The sequence below is a fragment of the Bidens hawaiensis genome, unplaced genomic scaffold (assembly GCF_021521415.1).
Source record: "Bidens hawaiensis isolate Kalapana, Puna unplaced genomic scaffold, B.hawaiensis_p1.1 tig00003988_1, whole genome shotgun sequence".
Taxonomy (NCBI): domain Eukaryota; kingdom Viridiplantae; phylum Streptophyta; class Magnoliopsida; order Asterales; family Asteraceae; genus Bidens; species Bidens hawaiensis.
The window spans coordinates 2,102,991-2,113,725 of NW_027491233.1; the positions used below are offsets into that span (position 1 = coordinate 2,102,991).

Here is a 10,735-nt window from a genome sequence, read left to right on the forward strand (position 1 = left end):
TGTGCACCTCTACATGTTGGTGAGAAATTTCACAGTTTTAAGTATATATAATATGAGGCAAAATTCACAAAGAATATGAGACTATAAATAAAAGCATTAATTGCGGTATATAAAACATATGTAAATGAGGATCCTTTCTAATCGGTAGCAACCGACATACTCGGATAATGATGCCCTATGCTACTTGCACAAAGCTAAGTTGTTAGGGGTGCGTATGATCATACTTATTGCGTTCCACAACAGCATAAAATAAACACTCGTGCACGTAAAGCATATGAAACATATAACACACAATAGAGAAAGTATTCTAAGTATCATACACCCTAGAGTTTATGGTTTGAGGATAGAGTGTTATAAATGATTCTTGTTTTGAATAAGTATGCATGTTACCCCCAAAGTACAAAAAGCAAACAGGGGATGAATATGTACTCACGTGAAATAAGTAACTTGAAGGATTGTTTGCGATAACGGGGGAGAGGTAAGTTCAACTAGCAAGACCTATATTAAAAGGGTCTTTAGTTATTAGATGGTTTTGAAAGCCTTAAAGTAAAATAACTTGAGAAGTAACATAAATAATTAAAGTTTGAAGGCTAAAATGTAAATACATAAGGCATTAAAGTAGTGATTTTTTAAAAGTAGTTTACTCAAAGTCGGGTCTTGGTATTCTATTCATTAGTTTTTACTTAACCTTTGTTAAGTAAATATTTGGGTATAATTGCAATATTGCAAAGTTAAATAGATACCAAAACGATATTTTACGAGTGTTCGGATTTTTCGGTTCAAGTCTTGATAAGTGGTCAAGCTCGAAGCCGATACTCCAAAGTATTAAATGTTATGAGATAACTCAATAAAATCAAAAAAAGCTTAACAAAATGTGTAGTTCTATTAAGAAGAACCTTAACGTCCGTTAAGCGGGTGTTTGGCTTTGTCGGTCCAAGCTTATTATAAAATCAAGTCGGATCCAACACACCATGTATTTTGAGAAAACAAGTTAAAATTTGTTTATAATATAGTTTTTGAAGAAAATGAGATTCAGTGGCCCAAAACACACTTGTGAGTCTTAAGCGAGTGCACTCGGTTTAGTTCGGTCTTGGTTCGGTCCTTGACTCAGAATAAAACCGAAGATGGTTGCCACATATCCAATACCATAGAACTTTATTAAAATAATTTTGAAATGATAATACTCAAGTTTACTTACAACATGTTAAAATAAAGTGTTTAAACAAGAGTTCGGTTTCGGTTCGGTCCTTGACTCGGAATAAAACCGAGGGTGGTTGCCACATACCCAATACCATAGAACTCATTAAAATAAACTTAAAAAATAATAATACTCAAGTTTTACATACAATTTGTTAACAATAAAGTATTTAAACAAAAGTTCGGTTTTGGTTCGGCTCTTGACTCGGGATGAAACCGAGAATGGTAACCAGAAACCCAATACCATTGAACTATTAAAAATGATTTGGGAACTAAAAGTAAGTAAGGACTAAATAATATTAATAAGCATAAATAAAATTAAAGCATAAATTAAGGCATAAATTAAAGTGTTTATCAAGGACTATAATAGTCCTCTATGAAACCTTGCATAGCAATACACCTAAACCGATATGGCCGGAAAAGGGAAAGACAAGGAAACCAGGGGAGTATGTTTTAAACAAGTTATAATATCAAGTTTTAAGTAACAAGAACTAGTTATACACAAGGTTAGCATTAGTTTGACCTTGAGTAGTCAAACTAACAAGAGGTTGAAGATGAACACTTGAATCTTAGAGAGAGTTTGGAGAAGAAAGAGCAACCAAAGTGTGTGTGTTGGCCTTGTTTAAATAGGGAATGAGTAAAGGGTTATTCATAAGGTTGCTTTTAAGGTTTACATGCATTTGGTTATGTTTAAAAGGTCAAACCAAGCACAAAACAACAAACATAAACGAGTTGGTCTGCGGATAGGGGGCTAGGTGGACGCCCATGGGGGGGTGGTTCAAGCTTTTGATAACTGACGATTTAGGCCCCCGAAGTTCGTTTTAAGTCGTTTTTAGTCATAAAGAGGTGTTTTAACGCACCGAAAAAGATGTTTTCTTGAACTGACACTTGTGTAACATAAACGAACATAAAATCCAAGATTTATTAATAACGACGGATACGAAAGATCAAAACGGGTCGGGTTTTTGATACAATACAAATACAAGTTAAAACCGAAAATGACAAATGTTACAAATATATCGTTAATAACTATGAATCTTTGTCGGTGAATCCTGAGGATTTGACCGTTTCATCCTAACTTTTATCATCATTTCATTAAACCACTTGTTAAGGTGAGTAATCACAACCCCCATTTTTACCGTTTTTATATTTTTTGGGGCGTTATGCATTCACAAACTAAATAGATTAGAATATTTCACTACAATTCCACTATTTGCGTAGATATGCAATTGCTCAATTAGTTGATACGTGTGAATGTGATTATTTTTGTTATGGTTGTTGGTATCTCTTTCCATCCTCGTCCTCATTAATATGATAATACGCAGCCAGGGTAACTTGACCCGTTTAGGACGAGAGAAATCACCCTTTTTATTTATTATTGTTATGCTAGTTGTAATTCGTATTTATCGCAAGGAATTGTCATTTTCAATATTATATATATATATATATATGTGTGAAAAAACGTGATTACTTGCTCAACTTTATGCTGACAAATATATATATTTCCACGCGTGACGCAAGTAGCTTTCTGGGATGAAGAAAGAAATTAAATAATAGATTATACCTTAGGCTGCATGATGAATAAAGAACAATTTTTTTATTTTTAAGTTTTTGAATATAATGTTATTTTCTTTTGAGACAATGTTTGTGTTGTGCATACTTGATATATGAAATGCATAATTTAGATATTGACGCGTTCAATTATTTTAGTATCTTTGAGCTATGTTACAATATTGTCGCGCCCCGACATGTTCTACCGTAGGTTGGGTGTGACATATAAGGTTCAGGATACCGAACTTGTCATGGATCTCGGGTAGCAAGATATTTCTCAGGATCCTAGTCGAGATTTTGACCCTTAACATGTTGTATGTTTCATCCCAAATTGGTTGTAATAATTGCAAGAAACGACCGATCAATTAAGCAACTAATTTAGAGAGAAATGTTTAGCAAAAAATGATGCTACAAAATGATGATGAAAGTTTTATCCATAAAACAACTACCGTCAAAGTACGTCATCTTAGTGCCACATTCATCTATGTTTAATGTTATTATTACTGTGTTACGAGTCCCCATGATGAGATGATTTTCTTTAAAGAAGTACTAGTTTGAGGCCGTCTATTACCCGGATAATTGATGAAACTTATAAACTTTAACCATCAAGTGAAATACAGTCAACAAATGATCATATATTGTTAATATAATTATAATTACAATTTACATTAAATTCATATAAAACACATAATTAAAATTACACAAATATGTTACAAATAAGTAAAATCTTCCTTGTACACTACGTTTGTGATTGTATTGGTCGTTATTCATTGATTATCAAAAATCAAAATCTTTAATCCATATCTGCTTATAACTCTTGATAAGTTAACATATATTTATGTTTATAACAATCCCGAGTGATAAAAAGGTTCTTCAAGTACATACCAACCCTAACCAAAAATATATATATATATTCATGCACATAAAATATCACACATTTTAATTAATTAATATGATGTTATTTGAGATCATCTGCTCATATTTTATCCAAAAAACATGATTAATGCAAAAATCAGATTACCCCAACTGTGATGATTTAATCATCCTTAGAATCTTTAGAATTTGAAATTGATTGATCATGATAAATTTGTTTTCACTAATATTTTTGTGTATGACAAATTTTTAATTGATTTTATATTTTACAAATTAACAATTGAATAATCAAACAACATATAAAACCAAAATTAAAATATAACATAGTGATTTACTTCATTTTGTATGAATGTAATTGTCATGAAAATGACAAAGACATATTAACCTTAAAGTCATGTTAATATAACATTTAGTTAGTAGAATATTAGAAGATTTAAAGTTGCATAAAGTGAATGTAATGATTTTAGTTATAGTAGTTAAAAGTATTGGCTAGGAATGTTTAAATTTTGAATATTAATCCCGTGTTATTAGTTAATATTTTGAGAAGTTGGAATACTTAATTAATATATATATATATATATAAACAACTTATAACCGGATTAACTGTTTTTATAACAAATTGATCAGAAAAAAAAGAAGTAACGATTTCAAATTTTATGAAAGAATGGTAAATGATTTTACACCGGATTAACTAAAATTTTTAAATTAATGTGAAATTGAAATTTCCTTGAAATGTAATGATGAGCATGAATAAGTTACAAATAATAAAAAATAAAAATAATAAATATTTCTATTAAATTACATTATAATTAAGGTGTGAATCTTAATGAATTACATATTTTACTAATAAATGTTATAACTGCATTTATTTAGAAAAAAAAAATTTATATAACTTTATTATTTTGAATATAATCCATAATAAACATTTTAATTATGTATTAACCAACAAGTGACACTAACATAACCCCAATTCATTGTATTAGAATTAAAATAAAATTTAATAATTTAATATGATCTTGAATTTATGTAAATAATTGATGAAAATGATATTCTAGGTTTCAATATCTTAAATGATTTTTGGAAAGCGAAAAAATTGGAATGTGATTAAAACATATTTTTTGGTTTAGAATTTTGAATGCTTTTAATTAAGTAATATGCCTTATAAGGCATATTAAATTAATTATACTTAAATGTATAAAAAGTATAAATTAAATCATAAAATATATGTCTTTAAAGCATTTTAGTTTAAGTTATGAAAGAAAATATTGAAAACCAAATATTAATCTTCTTATTGTCAAAACCCTTTATCTACATAAAAAAGTCATATAAATAAATGACAGATAGTTCATATAGTAAATAGTTATACATATGAATTATAGTTATAATATTTAACTTAATGATTTAATGTTAAACACCAAAATATATATAATAGGTATTCTAAAAGTTTGTAATATTCATATAAAATGTTTGGGAGAAAAATTAAGAAAATACATATTTTCTGAGTTCAAATGCATATGAGAAAATTTTAAATCAAAATTTGAAACCAATCTTATATAAAAATATCATGCATTGTTGCTCGAATTTCAGTTTAAAAACAATTTGTAGTTTACCATAAAAATTCAAATTTTTCGACAATAACGCACATTTAATTTCGTCATTTCAATTACCTGTGACTTTAAATTTGTATTCTTACAGGTCTGCAACTTCAATTTTAGTATTTCCTTATTTTCTTATTTCACTATATTAGTGCTAATGAATGAATAGATTAAGATTTACATTTAATAAAAAATATTGAATTCATATATTAAAATGACTTGAAAGAAAATGACCATATATTTAAATGAGTTAAAAAATGTGAGGAAGGCTATGAGCTAGATTGACAAGTGGCAAGAATGATTAGTTTTGTTTATTATAGTAGATATAGTTGTGTAATCAGTTGTGTAATCAGATTTGCGTAACTAGATTGGTGACGCTATTTGAAAGATTGTTGCATTTTCTACATCGAAAAAGTTGCTTAATTAGATATGTTTTTGTTGAAGATGTAATGTAAGTTTTTAAAAACGAACACTAAACAACACAAATTTCAAAAATTAAATTAAAACTTATCTAAAAAGGGGTTGCGGCGCAGCTTGCTGTCCGGTTACCTACCGCCAGTGTTGCAAAATCGCTAGTCGGGCGGTGGGGTGGGGACTAGCGATTAATCGGGATTAGTCGAGATTAATTGGGATTAATCGGATCGGACTTTAATGCATAATTTTCAGTTTTATGCATACACGCACACATTTTTATATGTAATTTCCAGTTTTATACATACACAAAACATATTTTGGCTGGAATCTCGCTTGAATCCGCTAGTTTTTGTTAAAGTCTCACGCGGAAACACTGGTTTTAGTCGGGATCTCGCCGAAAACCGCTGATTTTGGTCGGACTCTTGCCGGAAACCGCCGATTTTGGCCGTATATGACCGGAGACCGCCGATTTTGGCCGCATTTGACTATTGACCTATTAATGGCCGACTAGCCCAAAATTAATCAGTGAAGTGGGGACTAGTGATTAATCAGGGATTAATCGTTGACTAGTCGGGATTTTTGCAACACTGCCTGCCGCTATATTATAGTTTTTTCACATTTCAAGAAGGAAAATATGAGTGATATGGTAGAAAAATTTCATGACTCCGTTAGTGATTTTACTGTCTATTAGGGGTGGCAATCTTGACCCATGGGTTGAATGGGTTGTATCAAAATGTATAATATGGGTCAGAATGGGTCAAACTAAAAAAGGAAAATGATTGAAACGGGTCAAAACGGGTTGACATTTCTCGGGTTTTTTTTTTTTTAATGGAACGAGAAAAACGGGAAAAAAATTTTGGTATTTTTACTTTTTACGTTTTTGATTTATATATCGAGTTATAATTTTTTAAATAATTTTTTTGAATTTTTTGGTGAGGGGTTTTGAAATCTCAACCCATTTTGACCTATTTCAAAACCCGTCACCAAAAAATTCAAAAAAATAATTAAAAAATTATAACTCGATATATAAATCAAAAACGTAAAAAGTAAAAATACCAAAAAGTTTTTCCCGTTTTTCTCGTTCCATAAAAAAAACCCGAGAAATGTCAACCCGTTTTGACCCGTTTCAATCATTTTCTTTTTTCTTTTTTTTATTTTGACCCATTATGACCCATATTATACATTTTGATACAACCCATTCAACCCATGGGTCAAGATTGCCACCCCTATTGTCTATGTATCCAATATATAGAGTGGTATGTATGTGAGGGTATGTGTCTACGTAATTATGTAAAAACTTAATTCTTTTAATCTGTCTTTCATAAATACATCGGAAATCAACCACATTTCTGACGGAATCAATCTTTTTTTATACCTCAAACTAAATTCTGACATATTTCCGATAGCTTCAAATATTGATTTGATTTAATTTTTGCAAAAATACTTGTTAAAAATATCATAAAAGTTCTATCGTACCTTAATTTTTTCCCCCAACATTCCTTTTTTTGATTCATTTTAATATATAATTCAAACAATTACATTAAAGTGACATTAGGTGGATTAGATTTTAGCAATGTTAAACCATGCTATAACTTCAAGCTTAAGTATAATAAAATTTGTTCAAAAATAGGATAGAACTTTGGTCGTTCCACTTGTTTTGATATATACATATTGTCCCCTTGACCAGAAACACAAACCCTAAAAGCAGGCAAAAGCTTGGAAGAAGATGATATCACCCAAACCTTTCAATGTATCTTTGCATGTATTAACAGCTTTCTGTCCACCATACATGCGTCATATGTATATGTGATGATGTAAGTTATAAACATATATATGTGTTTCTCATGTGGGTTACCTCACAGCATACCATAACTTGTGGAAAACATGCAATTGCATTGTCCATTCCACATTTGCAACATAATAAAGCTAAATAACACAGCTTAAAAACACAAAGGAACCGAAGCTTGACGCGCTACTAATTACAAGCTTTCGGTTCGATAGATTCTTCATTGATGCTTGAAATATAGAAAACAAGTTCTTACATAATCTTAGCTAATGGTTGATAAACTGATCCCATACTACTTACTACTTATACCAACTTAACCGAAAGAGTGCAACAACAGTAAAAAAGAAAATAATTGCAAAGATATAGAAGTAAATACTGCATCTCCAGTCCTTGTGCTTCATTTAGCTTCTAAATCTGTTAATTAAATCACAAAAAATGCTATTAACATGCATAATTTATACTAAACAAGCTTTTCATTTAAGTTGAATAATGCAAATAATGTATATGAATCCAATTTAATTATTTAGCTTTTTTTTTAATTTTTTAACAAAATGGTCTACATATGTAGTTCTCACATGATTAATAGCACAATCTATATACCTATGTTTGTTTTTATTAATTTTATCGAATTATTTACCCGTGAAGAAATAGTGATGCTAGCTACTATACATGTACAATGTTGTGATTATCCATCCTGAAATTGATCATATGATAATAACACCACTAAAATTAACAATGTCAAAGGGATGAAAATGTACCAAATCACCGGTGCCAGCATGATCATATGTGAATGACCGCACCAAGTAATAAAACGCACCATTCTCCAGCGACTGGAGCGTGACACCCCACTCATTAGTTAACACAGCCTGCCCGGATGAATCAATGAGCACCGCATCGCCACCAAACGCCTCCTTCACATTAATCGGTCCAACCGCCACCTCGAAAGGCATATCATTGATAAACACTATGGGTAATTTCCCAGTTTCAACTTCCTCAAGTACACCTGCATATAATATATAACATATTAACATATACATAATTACATAGACACTTGAATATTCCCATAAATAAAATGTTAAGTTTACATAAAATTTAAAAGAGATAATAATAAATGGAAACCTTGTAAATTAGTAGTTGATGGGACAATGTTTGTAGTAGCAATAGTATGAGGGGCAACTAGAGTAGGAGGTGCTACCGATGCCGGTGGTGGTGGTGTACCACGGCTAAACATTTTAATAATATTATCTTCTTCAATCTCCTTGTTGCTAGAACTCTTAGGTGGGATTCCATATTGATGATTCATCATCAAATCAGTTAGCAACACCCCAGAGCTAGTCACCACCGTTTGATCATTAATTTTATGTTGATTATCTTGATCAACCATTGTAAGGAGCTCTGGGAAGCACAAACCTTGTGTGAAGCTCGTGGCGGTGGGTGCGGGTGGCGGTTTGTGTTGCACCGCGGGGAAAAAGAAAGGTTCTTGAAAGAACTCCCCGTGGTGCTGGTGGGACGAGTTGGAACTCGTCCCACCAGTGCCTAAATAGGTCTGTGTCGGTTGGTTAACCGACACAGAACTAGGGGAGTTCAGAAAGAACTCAATTGACTTGGTCGACTTGTCGGATGAGGACGATGAAGAAGTGGTTATTGTCTTTCCAGCCGCGGCACAGTCCGCGGGTGGTTGATGGTTTTGTGACTTTTGGAGGTGGCGGTTCTTATGTTTGCTTCTAGATTTCCGGTTCTGGAACTAGTAGAACACGTTGGCATCGCCGACTTGACCGAATTCTTGAAGTCGAGCTTGGATTCTTCGTATTCCATCTCTTGGAGGGTTCACTAAACCTGAGTTGAAAATGGATTCAAGGATCCGAATTTGTTCAGGTTTAGGGTTCCACCTTGGTTTTGGCTCAGGTGTTCTTTCTTCACATCCTGCCATTGTTCAACACCTTAATTTTAGTGAAAGTTTATAATAAGATTGCATTTTGTAACGTATGTAACATCCTTAACTCTTTTTCAGGATTTGTGCATAACAATATAGAAACAGTAACTTACATATTTCAAGATTATCAGGAACGGTTCCAAATACAATTAATTAAGTGTCAAAACATTTAGTTAATTAGATGAATGAATATATAATATACCAGAAGAGTAAGGAGATGATCTGTTGGAGAGATGGGAAGACTGCCATTGGTGATCTTGGTGAGTGGTGTAAGTGGGCTTAGACTTGAACATATTAGGCCAATGTCTATTTGATGAAGCCATCTTAATTAATTAAATTACTAGGTATGAATGTGTGTGATGTTTATGATGATTGATGAGGAATGAACTTCTTTTCACACAGTTAAAGTCAGACAAAAAAGTTATCTCCTTCTATACCCTCTTTGTGTTTTGGCTGTTTTTTAGGTTTACTGAAGAGGAATGAAAAGTCTTGACAAACATAACATCTCTTCTTATAGCCATAGACTTCTCACCTACTCCTGCATTTAAGTTCAGTTGTACAATTAATTATATATCCAAAACAATAATAAAAAAATATACTCGGCTAGTCTACAAATAATATGTATAGTTTATAAAATGAGAACTATGTCAACTTAGCATCAATGCTTACTTCTAGCAAAAAAAAAAGAACTATATATATATACTAGCTTGAAAATCAATATTAGTGAAAAATTATTCATGTTATGGGGCATACCCTAGAATAATAATAATAATAACTTGATGAAAGGAGATGGAGAAAAGCGTTAATATGTTGGTTTCGTATTTTAAATCGTTGGACAACTTTTCGAGTAGTGTATTTCTTGTGTATACGAAATTAGTAATCGTATAAGAGAGGTAATAAGGTATTCTAAAATTACCAAGAATATTCTATGGCAAAAGGGTTGGTGTTGCAGGCAAGAATAAATAGGGGGCATGTAAGGGTTGGAGTGGGAAAGTAGTGGTGGTGGTGGATTTATTGCAAGTTCGGGTTATTTCAGGCAAAGTTATAACATGGGTTCTACTTGGATTGACTCGAGGGCAATTTATTTCCCATTGCATCTTTCAATGAGGGATAAAAGCTAATTCACATGGATGAAAACTGGAGTAAAATTCTTTTGAAAGATAAAAATGAATTCATATATATTATAGTGGTAAAAGATATTCATCATTTCATATCTTTTAGTTTATCATTGAATGGTGTATGAGGGTTCAAGTCTAAACTAGGATTAAGGTTTATGAGTATGGTATGTCTGTGCTTCTGGCTCAAGAAATGTACAACTCACTTTATTGTTTTATGTTATTTTGATCAAATTTAACTATTTATATCACCTCGTTATATAAAAAAGAT

At 31.5% G+C, this 10,735-nt stretch overlaps 1 pseudogene; it reads right to left on the reverse strand.

Annotated features, from left to right (window-relative positions):
- Nucleotides 1-8,101: 8,101 nt before the first annotated feature.
- On the reverse strand, nt 8,102-9,983 carry LOC143624894 (WUSCHEL-related homeobox 9-like; annotated as a pseudogene).
- Nucleotides 9,984-10,735: the final 752 nt, after the last annotated feature.